General features: G+C 47.0%; 1 protein-coding gene across 13 annotated transcripts in view; it reads left to right on the top strand.

Moving 5' to 3' along the window:
* The window catches only part of LOC120959480 (rap1 GTPase-activating protein 1), a 160,320-nt gene that overhangs the window by 141,685 nt on the left and 5,577 nt on the right, over nt 1-13,058 (top strand). The gene's annotated exons all lie outside the window — the stretch shown is intronic.

The raw sequence follows: 13,058 nt of genomic DNA, 5'->3' as shown, positions 1-13,058 counted from the left end.
CAAAACAATGGGCTTTCCACCTCACCTAACCCACCCGATGTACATAGTTCTTCCATCTTTTTTGTTGTTGTTGAAAGATGTCCCAATAGTGCGCTGTTGTGTGCGCATCGCACAACAATCCTCAACCAGGCGTCGAACGACACATGGCGGGCGACGGTCTTATGGGTTTCCAATTAGTTGTGAAAGCTCTGTTGTCCACATGTGTGTGTGTGTGTTGGTGTTAGAGTCTTTGGGGGGACGAATGCGGGAATTAGTTCTTTTTCCGAGGCCTACAATAGTGTAGTGATCATGACCATCCTCTCTATGCGCACGTTGGGGCTGCATTTTGGGGTAGCAAACAAAGCACGGAAAAGGACCAACAACACTTGGCGAACAATATGGATGTAATGCGGGTGGTGGTGGTGGGAGGGCGCTTTTGTGTAATTATAGTCACATTACGTAACCTCGCTCGCGCCGGCGGCAAATTGACTTTAACGAGCACCCCAAAACGGCGGCATTTCTTTCCGCGCAGCCTTGGACAGGCAGGAAAAATCGATTCAACGTCGTAATATCGGGGCAAAGGCAATGAAGCCGGAAACAGCTTGGTAGTGGAAAGTGTCAAACAATGATATAAAACGCTTGCGCCCGCGCGGACTAATTCGCCTTCGCCCTGGGGTATGGCGACCACTTACACTGTTGACTTTCCGCAGCAGCAGCTGCAGCCATTGAACTTTCGGGCATGATAACAACGAAACAGAAGTGAAGTGAAGGTTCTTAACCAGACACTGTAAAAAAGAGTAATTGGACACCTGCACCGGAAGTGGCGTACTTTCATGGTTGTACAACAATGTCTTACAGAACGGAGCGTTCTTGGAGGGAAATTAAAAATCTACCTTCCAACGTACTAATGACACAGACAGCAAAGCTTCCCTGCTTTTTTTAATGGATGAGCTCACCACCCGCCCTCACTCGAAGTTAGTCATGTTTTATGACATCAGGCTCTCCCTCCGCTCCCTAATCAACGCCTAACGGGCCCCACCACTAATGAACCTCCATCGTCGGGCTCGCCGGGGTGGGAAGGTAGGTGAGAGCAATTTGTGCAGTAATCGCAACCAATCGTAAGGGCATATTGACCTTCACCTTTTCACGATAGCTAGCAGTAGTTACATTCGTGTGTGTGCGCCATATGGACATCGACAAGTCGCAAGTTTGCTCCAATCAAAACATTGACTTCACTTCCGATAGAAGGGACCCACCGCCAGCAGCTGGCAGGGGTTTCGGCACCAGACCAGAAAGCGGTGCCATGATTAGGGAACAGTGCGGGAAGGTTATCAAAACATGGTGACTATTTCGTAGGCTCTATAGAAAAAAGCTTAAAAATATTTAAATTCCTCCAACTACATCGTCTGGCTCGAGAGCGAAAGTCGGGTTATTGGTCGTGATTACAGGGAATTTAAATTTGCACCACAAAGTTGTGATAAGAACTGTTCTCCACGCAGACACACACACACAAAACGACGGAACTTATCGCTCTGTTTTTTGTCGTCAATGTCCGTAACTTCCCCGTCTAGGTCCTCCAACAGCAAAAAAAGAGGTTGGTTTGAGTTTTTGAGAGTCGCGGACACACACCGATTCCTTCTTGTTTTATTTTTAACGATGATGATGAACTCGGGTTGACACACACATAGACTCGGGAGCGTCTAATGGAGCAGTGAATTGAGACACGCCAGTAGTAGCTTCCGCGCGCTTACGGCGACGGCGGCACAGAAGTCGATGATGAAATGGTTGCGGGTCGCCGTAATCAATCACACGCCCGTGGTGCCCGAAGGGCCATTCGCTGCCCGATAGTGCAGTGGAGTGGGGTGGGAAGGAGACAACCCACCGTCGCCGCCGCCACCGCCCGTTGTCTGCCTCTGCGTGTGTTTGAATGTTGCCGCCATTAATCCATCATCTGGAAGGTGGATGATGCTTAGCAGGGAAAAGCAGGGAAACCCCTGAGAGCCATTGTCTGTCAGAGAGAGAGAGAGAGAGAGAGGGGGGTGCACGATGAAGCAACCCCATGGTGTGTGTGTACCACTTGCCAGTGGTAGGGGTGGAAAGATCACTATTTGCATGTGCAGCATAACGAACTCCACCCCGAGAACGACTAATGACACACCGTCAACTGCCCGTTTGCTTCCGAATCATAAAAATAGATGGTCCCAAAAAAAGCAGTTTGACGGAGATGTCTCCAAAAAGGGAACACACAGACACACACTTACACGGTTCCTCATAATCACAGCTGGTTGTTTGGAGGTGCAAGACCGGACATCTCTCATTCCCCAGAAAAAGAAGGCAAAAAGGGCCACAAGAAGAGCGAGTGTGTCCTCTACCCCCGCGGACGCGTTGACCGTGTGTGTGTAGAGTGGCGTCAAGGGACGAGGAACTCTCGGTCCTCGTTATTTATAGAAAAAAGTAGAAAGTATATCAAACAGCGCACACACACAGACATCAGGGGTTTTGAAAAAGGGTGTGAACGAACGCAAACCTTTGGCCGTTTGGCGGTGACTCCCTGTGGTAGGGGTGTTACTCCCTTTTTTCGCTTTTTTTCTACAACCCAATAAACTGTTTCACACAGTGAAGCTTCTTCTCCTCCCCAAGAACAAACCATGGGGAGCAACTGAAACGTGTCCATCATCGATTCGTTTTTTCACCGGCGTAAGGTGTGCTGCATCATATCATCTAACACCAAACACGTGGGGCTCGATCGATGTCTGATCGATGTGTGGGACGAACCATCCATCCATCCATCGCAAACCCCCTTCGCATGCCGCAATTGTGTCACCGGTAATTAGGGCGGAAAATATGGGGAGGAAAAGGGCCCAAAGGTTGTCTCTCCGAAGGTATAATTTCTGGCAGGTCCCCTACAGAGGTGCTTTAGTTGATTTAATCGAACAGAACTGAACAGTAGAACATTTCCCCTCGTTTTGAACCACAGCAACGTGTATGCGAATTGTATGTCCTCACCCAACGGTGTCAAACAGAACCCCTCAACCGACACGACGCGTTGCTACCCCGTACCAATGTTCATAAATCAATCGCGCACTTTCTGTGTTGACACGTTGATAAAGGCCACTGAAGCGAGCGGATGGCATCGCAAGGGGTCCCACACGTTTACATTGTGGTGCGCGTTCCCACACCTGGCCAGGGAACCCTTATCCTGCCCACAAAGTCTTCAGACCACAACCAAGGCTACAAAATCGACCAACGTGCGCCAACGGGGACGAAACTCCAGGTGGATCCGTTTAGCTAGCAGCGGAAAGAAGCCCCGTGTGAGCGAGAACGGTGTCCGTAAGGCGGATGTGTGCATCAAGCGCAACCACAGTTTGTGTTGTAAGTGCTCTAGAAGGAGCTTTATTCTCCTAACCCCCACATATAGGGCATTGTACAATAGTCGCCTCCTTGTTCCTGGTTGCTGACCGATGACACCAGCCGTCGTGTGGTCTTTGCAGGCTAGTTCTTGAGGCTTTGTAGCTACCAAAAATGAACAGGAAAGGATGACCACACGTGTGGAGGCTTTTGCTGTGTCTCCTAATGTTGTGAGGTTGTAAGCAAACTTACGTTCAAAACGTGTAACACAGAGAGAGGGAAAGAAAGTCGCTTGTGCAACGAGTACTGCACTTGTGCTGCTGTGGTTGTTGATGTTTTCCCTTTCTTCTTTTCCTCTTTTTTTGCTGCTGTTTGTTGGTCGGTCGGTCTGGTTAACAAACTCTTACCGCGCTACCACCGACGAAACTGACAAAAAACGGACCCAAACTTTCCGTTTACAGGAAAATGTAGACACATTTATGTACCGGCCGAGCACAGCAACTTGACGCGTTGTTTTGGCCCGTCTATGGCAACAACGAGCAAGCACATCCATCAACAACAACCACAACAACAACAACGAAACAAAATCCAAACTGGGAAACAAACAACGTGCGCCGGAAAACGAGAACTTCGATTTTGTCCGGCCCTACACACAACCACCACCCTTGGCCACGTTTCGGTTGCGTTGCGTTCAAGGAAGTTCGAGGGAAGGCTTTATGTAAGCGCGCGCCCGGCGACGGTGGCTCAACACAAAAACACAAAAATCGTAAATTAGTGCTCAAGTGGGGTGGTTTACTTTTGAACCCATAGTGTGGAAGACCACATGGGAGGTTTATTCCCTCAATTTTAGGAATTAGTTTGTCCCGTTTTTTTAGGTTTTATGGAAGGGAATGGCCAATATAAACGTTGTGGGATCACACATTTGTCTTTGTAATGGGTGGATCATTTGCTAGTAGTATTAAAAATACATATTTATTTCGCAGATTGAAAATAATTTTAGAATTGTAAAAAGCCTGGATGGATGGACAATAAAACATGTCAGTTTAATATTCAAGAGTCATTCCGCTTTGAATCACTCACCCCAGAGAACGATGAAAACGATTCAGCACATCAATTGAAGCCCGCAATGTATGGATCGAGAAAAACGATTGCAAAAAGCCAACTCTCTTCTACTAAAGCAGTCACTATTGGGAAGGCAGGGAGGCTCTTCCCATTTAGATTGAGAACAGGATGGCAATAGCGTAATAAATAAGCATCCAACGCACAATCCACCAACAGAGGAGGTGAAAGACGCTGTCCGCTTGTGGTGGACGCCCGTTCGTACTGACGACATGAGCTGCCCCTGTCTCCATCACCACGTACTCTGGAGGTCCACGTCCTTTCAAACCGCGACGATGATTAACGACGAACCCAAGCAACCAGGCAGGCACACGACGCCGAGAGAGGAAGCACGCTTCGTTGACCACGCGGCGTCAAGAACCCTGCTCGCAAGCAAAAAGAAACCCATCACCAACAGCTTTACCTTTTCGGTTTTGAACTGCTGCACAGTCACGTTGTCCGCGTTCAGGGCCATGACAACGACGACGACGTACCGAAAAGAATTAGCCCCACTTGAAAAAAGGGTGGAGCTCCGGAGCTCTCATGACATAACTTAATTACAACCTCCGATTTGCGACATCTGCAAACGATGAAGAGACCGAGAGAAGAACAATGCAGAATGATTGGGATCGTGTGCTTGGGAGGGGCGGTAGTGCATCATGCACCTTAGCGTTTATCTTTTAGGCTCTGCCAGAGAGTGCAATTTCCGTCCCGAGCCGAGCCTAACCCAGTTTGCTATTGTTTATATTTCGTGATAAATTAGTTTTGCCCCCCATCAAATGCATAATGTTTGTGGCGATTTCGATCTAGGCTCGGCTCAGTGGTGGAAATTTATCATTTCCATCGTGTGGTATTCCCTCCCAACACAACAGGACACTAGGTAGAGCCATCGTATGCAAATCGGGATCTCATCGTCTTGTTCTCATCCCAACTTTATTTTTGTTTCTGCTTTTTAATATCGTCCGCAACGAGGGCAACCTTCAAAACGCTGGAACATGCACATCCATCCTAGTAGGCAGCAAGCATGATGATGATGATGATGAGCAACTTGCATACTGTGTGTAGGTGTCTTCCCCACTCTTTTATATATGCAACACGACGACGCTACCACGGAGCAGCAAATGCAGCGGGTGCAATAAATCTAGTAGGCATGATCTTCCTTGGGCATTCGAAAAACGGTGGAAGTTAGGAGGTTGTTGAGAACGCGAAAGGAGAGGAGGGATCCCGACAGCTCATTTACCTACCCTCTGTCTGTTTCAAGTCCCAGGGGACTTTAATGGTGCAACAAACCGTTTTGCAGCATGTTTGAAGCGAAAAAACAGGCCTCCATTGGAACGAGAACAAATTGCGGTCTCTCGTTCAGTCCAGTGTTATATGGACGACCTAATTTCAGGCCAAACAATTCAGGCCAACTTACCGGCCGTGTCAGACACACGGGGTGATCTAATCGGTTGGGTGGAATATGAACCCAAATGGGCTCGACTTGCAAGGGAGTCAAGAAGGTCGGGGGTTCACCGTCGCCACCGCCAACACGTTCTATCTACATCTCTGTGGCGACTTCTTGCAGTTTTGCAAATATGACTAAACTCCTCACTCCCCAGTCGGCTGCAGCTATTATCATGCAGGGATGGGAGATTGCATTAATATTGATTCCACGCACACATAGACACCCACTGAAATCCTTTGCCAAAAAGACTCCCTGCGCTTCGTATGCCGCCAGACACGTCCCGGCACGTATCTCTCGGCCCGCACGCCTTGATCTTGCGTCCTGCAATCCGGTCACGTACACGACGGTTGTTGGGCCTAGTTCGTGAGATTTTTTGCCGTTGCGGTTTCACTTTATTGCTCGAGCGGACCGGAAAACTGCACAGAACCAGCATGGGAAACGTTCCAATGGATGGATAGATGTGGGATTGCGACGAGCTGTACATGAGACACACACACATACACATACAGACGGTCCCCTAACGAGACACAGGTACCGAGGTATCCTTCTCAGTCCCTCTCTCCTTATTTCCATATCCAACGTTTGTGTGTGTCTGTGTGTGTGTGTGTACGTGTGTAGTGGCAAAAACAAAAAAAAACCCAAACACCCCCGGAAGTCGGCAATAATGCCGTGAAACACACAGCGACCGAAGGAGAAGAGAACCACTTCAAACGGACGTCTATTGCTGCTGGTGGTGCTGGTTTGGGAAATGGAGAAATTAATTCCTCATACAAACTCCGACTTCCCGTCGCCGGAAGCACCAGGCTCTAATAAGGGGATTGTGGGAAGGACGAGCATGAGTCCCGCATGAGTCCCGCATGAGGAATAAATATGCATACATCGTGGGATGGAAGGAGAGAGTAAAAACGGGGAAAAAAAGGATATGGATGGGAACACATCGGGATGGGTGATGGCCTCGTTAGGACATGAAAACAGAAAGAAGGAGAGAGAAAGACAAACCCGGTTTAAGGCGCAAAAAAACGCCAACCATTTTCTAAACCCTACGGAGAAGGATGTCTAACAGCGCAATCCATTAATCAAACATTTCGCTTTAATGTTTACGGTCTGCTCTACTACGAGGTCTGGTGTGTGTTGTGTGCAGGTTCAATTTTTAACCCCCTCTTTCGATTTATTTCCACCTTTCGTGACGTCAGTACATTAACGAAAACGCAGCTCCAAAGCTGCATTCACGCTTGCAAGGATTAAAGCAGCGCACCAAGCGCGCGGGCATTCACTCAACCGTGGAGCTCTCGTGTGGTGTGTGTTTGGAAAAGGGGTGAGAAAAATGTGATGCACCAGGAAACAGGTTCACTAGCGACTCCCCGGTAAAAAAAAATGTGCATCAAACACATTATAGTCCACTGCCGACCATTTCCATCGCATACGCGCGCGCGAGTTTTGGCTTGTCATTTTTCATCAAAACGGTTAAATTTGGTGCATATTTTACACGTGCCATCGCGTGGTTTTTTTGTGGTGTTTATTTTTGGAACTGGTGAGGGGAGACCAAATGTGCAATTCCTCCATCTTCCGGTAGACACAGCACCACCACCACCCATGATGGCCATGTTGATGCGTTTTTATTTTTGTAAATATTGTTTACGCGATGGACGGCGCAAGGCATGGTCGTGTTGTGTGCGAGCGCGCGCGATTCGTGTGTTGCCAACGTGTGTTTCCACTAAAATCCAAGTAGGCAGAGAAAGAGAGCAAAATACACACCTTAGTGCGCCCCTGGACGACTATATTTAGACCTCTGCTCTGGTGTGTGTGTGTCGTTGCCCCGTAGTCCTGTTTGATAAGTTTATTCGCCTTTTTAGAGAGCTTCTTGGCCGACGAGAAGAAGAGCGCTGGACAGGGCAGGAATCGGAGCGCTTTGCTCAGCGAAGCGAAAATATTTCCACTTTTTCCCACAGGCTCTGCTCGGAGTGTTGGGGCTTCATCAGAGGGGGGTTACGCGATCCAGAACGAAGATCTTACATTAATTTTGTAACGAAAAGGCAGATGATACACCCTTGGGAGCGGGACGATGGCGCTTTGCTTCCCACATTCAATTATGATTATGCAGATGCGCGGGACCCAAGGTGGGGGGGAATTGTGTGGTTGAACGAATCGACGACGACAACCGTTCCCACCGATGACCGATGGACGACGCAAACGTTATGCCCTTCACAATGGTTGGTTGTGTTGTTGGTTCACGGTTCAGAGAGTACCGCCACCGCCGCCACATCGTCGTGTCTTGTCCTTTGTGCCGTCAGGAAAAGGCTTAGAAAGACGCTCCAGAAGACGAGATATGTGAGCATAGCACGGGGGAAAGAAGACTCCCTTTTCTTCCATGCTATCATGCCCGAGCGATCGCTTCTAGGTCTACTGATTAATTGCACCACCAACGTCGGAAGGAAAAAGGGCCCGCTCTGTGAAAATTGTGCGGAAAGCCCTTTTGCTTTCCCCCCCTGGCCTTTGTCGGAAGCAAACTGCATACACGATGATATTCAGGCCCTTCAAAATGGCTAAGGGTTGCAGGCTAAGAACAACGCCGAATGGGCGATTTAATGCGAAAAGCTGCAATATCACGGTCCAGAAAGCACAGCCAAGCCAGCAGCATATCATCCAGGGGTAAAGCAGACGACGGTGTATGATTTTATAATTACTTCTCTTAAAACCACTTGCCACGGTCCGGTGGGCCGCTGCCGAGGCCACCAAAGAATCACTCGCGTCTCGGACGTTTAAAAAGCCAACCGCAACACGAAACGACAACTGTTTCCACCTGGAGACGGCAGACAGACGCTGTGTAGGCTATTCTTTTAATTTGTTCGCCCCATCTCTTCTCTGCTGTCCATCCATCCTGGACACATCAAGAAGAGAGCTCAAAAGAAAGAGAGAGAGAGAGTGGCTTTTCCAGGAACTACTGCAGCACCTAAGGTTCACATTTTCCTTGCCACAAAGTCTACTGCGATGCCTTTTTTTGGAGTGAAATAAATAGCAAACGTCCGCGCGCGCGCTAATCAGTCTTTGGGTGGTTACTTCTGCTTGGTTTATCTGCTTTTAGTGCTTATGCGTGGCGTGACGAGAACATGCAAGCGAGAAAAAGGGAGAAAGGGGTTGCACCATTTAAAATACTTATCAACGCTAACTCCAACTGTTAGTATGCTTCTGCTTGCACAAGTCGGCGGCTTGCACTTGCACGGGCAAATGTTATTTTTATTTTCCTCATGTAAATCTTACGTTTTGCTGCAGTGCAAAAAAAAAAAAACATTTACATAAACTATTGCGAGTGCACACCACTCACTCACACACACACACACATATTCCACTATCAATTTTGCGCTTGGGGTAAGATAGTAACGGTCTGGTGAATGTTTGTTTGTTTGTTTGTTACCCCCCAAAGGCAAAAAAAAACGAAGGCAACCGAAGTGGAGAGTGGATAAGTGCACAAGCTGTGTCTAAAGGGTGCTGTGTAGCATGTTATGCAGCGTAAAGTGGTGGTTTCCTTGCAGTTCTGGAAGTAATCGATACTGGAAAGTCTCGAGCACAAATTAGTGCATGATTCCCCAGCTATAGTCCCCAGGGGTTGGCAAACATTTGAAGATAGCATTATAGAATCAAATTATAGGAATTAGAGAGACTGCTGGCCTATTTTCTGAGAGGAACTTTCAGTTTTTTTTTTTGGAATATTATAGAGCAATTATAAATCAAATTGCTTCACAAAATAATTCTGTTGAACTTCTAGCTTAAATCAATGACGAAGTTCTTCAAGTTAATTTATGTTTTAATGTTTTTGAAACCATGTTATGAGTTTCGGATTATTCCAGGCCCTAATTTCAGGCGAATTTGAAGTATTTAGGAGCATTTCTTTCGTATTCATGACATAGATATCTGGTCGTAGACATCCAAATGATAGCTAAAATAACATATTTACAATGTATTTCCGATCATTTTAACTTAAAAAGAAACAGTTTAGCTCTTAACATTTAATTCTTTGTACCTTCTTGGAAATCAAAATGAAAAGACTGTATTTTCCATATTTTCTGTTTCTAGACAGTAAATAAGTACCGGAACTTTGCTAATTCAATCCAATTTTTTGAAAGAGTCATTAGCAACGAATATCTCCCCATTTTGAAGTTAAAATCTGAAGGAACTTTCAGTTTTTTTTTGGAAAATTATAGAGCATTTATAAAGCAAATTGCTTCACAACGGAATTCTGTTGAACTTCTAGTTTAAATCAATGACGAAATTCTTTAGTTTGATTTAGGTTTTAAAGTGTTTGAAACCATGTTATGAGTTTCGGACTAAACCAGGCCCTAATTTCAGGCGAAGTTGAAGCATTTACGAGCATTCCTTTCGTATTATTGACATAGATATCTGATCGTGGACATCTAAATGATAGCTAAAAGAACATATTTACAATGTATTTCCGATAATTTTAACTTAAAAAAAACATTTTAGCTCTTAATATTTAATCCCTTGTACCTTCTTGGAAATCAGAATAGAAGAACTGCAGTATGTTCAGTATTTTCTGTTTTTAGACAGTAAATAACTACCAGAACTTTGCTAATTCAACCCAATTTCCCCCCAATTTGAAGTTTAAATCTGAAGAGCGTAGACTTTACCAACCCCTGATCGAGTTGAATCTGGGACTGCTTTACAACGCCAACCATTTCATTTCCAGTTGATATTCAAGTCTTAGCTAACAATAAACAAAAGAACGTTACTATTCATGATTTGACAACTCCACACTAGCACACCGTTTTGGTTCTAGCTAGATTAGCGCTTACCAAAACACGCCGGTAAGCCACCATCGATCATAATAATCAGCAAATGGCGTGCCGTGTCGGGATTTAGTTTTGCTTTATTGACCACCGCGGTACGACGATTTTGACAACCCACCCCACAAAAAAACAGGAGCGAAAAATGAACTACCGTCGGGTTGTGTTTGTTTTACTCCTATGTTGAGTCCTTCGCTTCTCCACTTTGTTGCTCCAGAAAGGACCTACACCCCCTCGGGGTGTCCCACTTTCCAACCTGCGGTTCTGGTTTTGCGTCTTGTGTATTTTATGTCAACCCGGGATTGCTCCGACCGGCAGTCGTATTTTGTGTTAATGGATTTATTATTACCACCACGCTCCTGGAAAATGGCGGCGACGGCAGTGGGTCGCTGGACATAATGTCGCCACTGAAGAAACCCCCCTCCCTCCCTTCGCTCGGAAACGTATTACACGTAGCGCTTGCGGATCTGAATAATTCATTCCCCTTCCACTGCATACCTACACGGAAGAACGGGGTCCGACGGGGTCACACTCTGTGGACATTGTTTCGAGGACACACAATGACGCTGCTGCTGCTGATCGATGAACCGCGCCTGGGAGTTGTTACCTACGGCGGTAGTTATCGGACATTACGCAGCTGATTAACGGCCTATAGGGTCTCTCGTGGTAAGGATCCGTGCTGCACAAGAGTTCAAGAGTTCGCTAATGATGACGGCGTGCCGTTTTGCTATGCTACTATGTACGATAATTTACCTTATCGTTGCTGGATCAATGCTCTCCCCTTCCCAGGGCCTACTGCCTTTGCAGCTTTTGGTATTCTTGTTGTTGCCAAAAATCCTTGAACCGCGCACGGACGCGGTCACACACGTGAGTGTTGCTTCCCCCCACTGGCTTCATCATCCACTGCCTACTGCGGCTTCCGTTTCTGTTGCTCGTAAATTCAAATCAAAGCAGGCGGAGGAGCTCAGGGAAGCGCACATTCTCTTCAAGGTTCTCTGGACGTCAAAACGCCAACTTCCCAGTCCCCAGTGAGAAGCCCACCAAAATTCACCACCAGTGATTAGTCATAGTTGGGCGAAATTCTACCATCCCCCCTCCCTCCCTTGGTGCACTAGTTACGTAAGTCTAATTTCCCCCATCTCAACCTCTTCTAGCGCACGTTATGTGTGTGTTGGTATTTGGACGTGACTTTTGAAGGATTATGCGCTTTATACAAGCATCGTTAGCCCGAGCCAAAGCCGTGACATCTTGCCTTTTTAGGTCGTGACATCTCCGTGGAGTGTGGGGTGGTTGTGTGTGTATCACATTACGCTCTCGTGTATTACGCGGCACAGTGCATACACTCATGCACCTCATTAAGTGGTTCCTGGTAGTAGAGTCAGCTTGCTGTGGTGGCGCATCGGGAAATCTAAGGCCGCATCTTTGCATCTGACCGGCCATAGAGAATGTGATTCCCTCGGGGTAAAATAGATGGGTTAGGATGGCGGTTCGCTGTCCATAAATTTGTCACCACCATTCAGACCCTATAGTTCGTGGCTCCCGGACCCCCCATCCGACAAACACGATGAGTGGCCTGCTTATAAGCGCTTCCTGTTTCATTTTCTCGTTACGACCGAGATGAGAGCATTCACGGCAAGACGACCCGGCGACACGGACATTATGATCGCATCTTTGTGCCTGGTTTTTGTTGCAAATATTCTCCAGTGTCCGTGTCCAACGACGCTCGGTGCTGGATTTAATAATACGTTTCAGTTAGCACCTTCCGGTCGTGTCGTCTTCTTGGGGATGATCATTATAAGGTTGTAGAAAGAATTCAACACCTTCTTCCCTCTTTTGGAGGTCTTTTTGTGTGTCATTTGTACCTAAAATTAAGAAAACACATCTGGAAACCAAAATAACAGTGATCTGAGTGTCGAAATGCTTTCAAGATTCACTCATCAAACAGTAGGCCATGTCTTTAACCTCCCTTTCTTGGCTGTCTTCTTCTACCTCTTAATCTTGGAGATTGTTTGCGAAACCTATTAGCAACGGGGTTTGAATAATCGAGCAGCAGGCGACGTCACACCGTTGTCCTCATGCCGCAACTAATTCGAAAGCGACAAGCCCCGACAAGTCCGCGTTGCGATTGTTTTTGCGTAGGATGTTCGCGCGCGTCCACGGCTCGATGGGAAGTCTTTAAGTGGACGAGAATTGACTACTTCACTGTACTCATCTCTCTCTGCCCCAACTCAGCATTGGATTTGATTGACAGTCACAGCGTCGGTCTGGTGACGCTCTGGCTGGCGTAAGATCATTTGCAACGGATTTGGTTGCGCGTCTAACCTAGTGGGGCCAAAAAGGGGGTTAGTACTGCGAATCGATAAACGTAATTGGGGTTTAATATTGAA

This window comes from Anopheles coluzzii, chromosome 3 (genome assembly GCF_943734685.1).
Source record: "Anopheles coluzzii chromosome 3, AcolN3, whole genome shotgun sequence".
In the NCBI taxonomy this organism is placed as follows: Eukaryota; Metazoa; Arthropoda; class Insecta; order Diptera; family Culicidae; genus Anopheles; species Anopheles coluzzii.
Note: the sequence above shows the minus strand (reverse complement) of the source record. Positions and strands in the feature narration are given on the sequence as shown.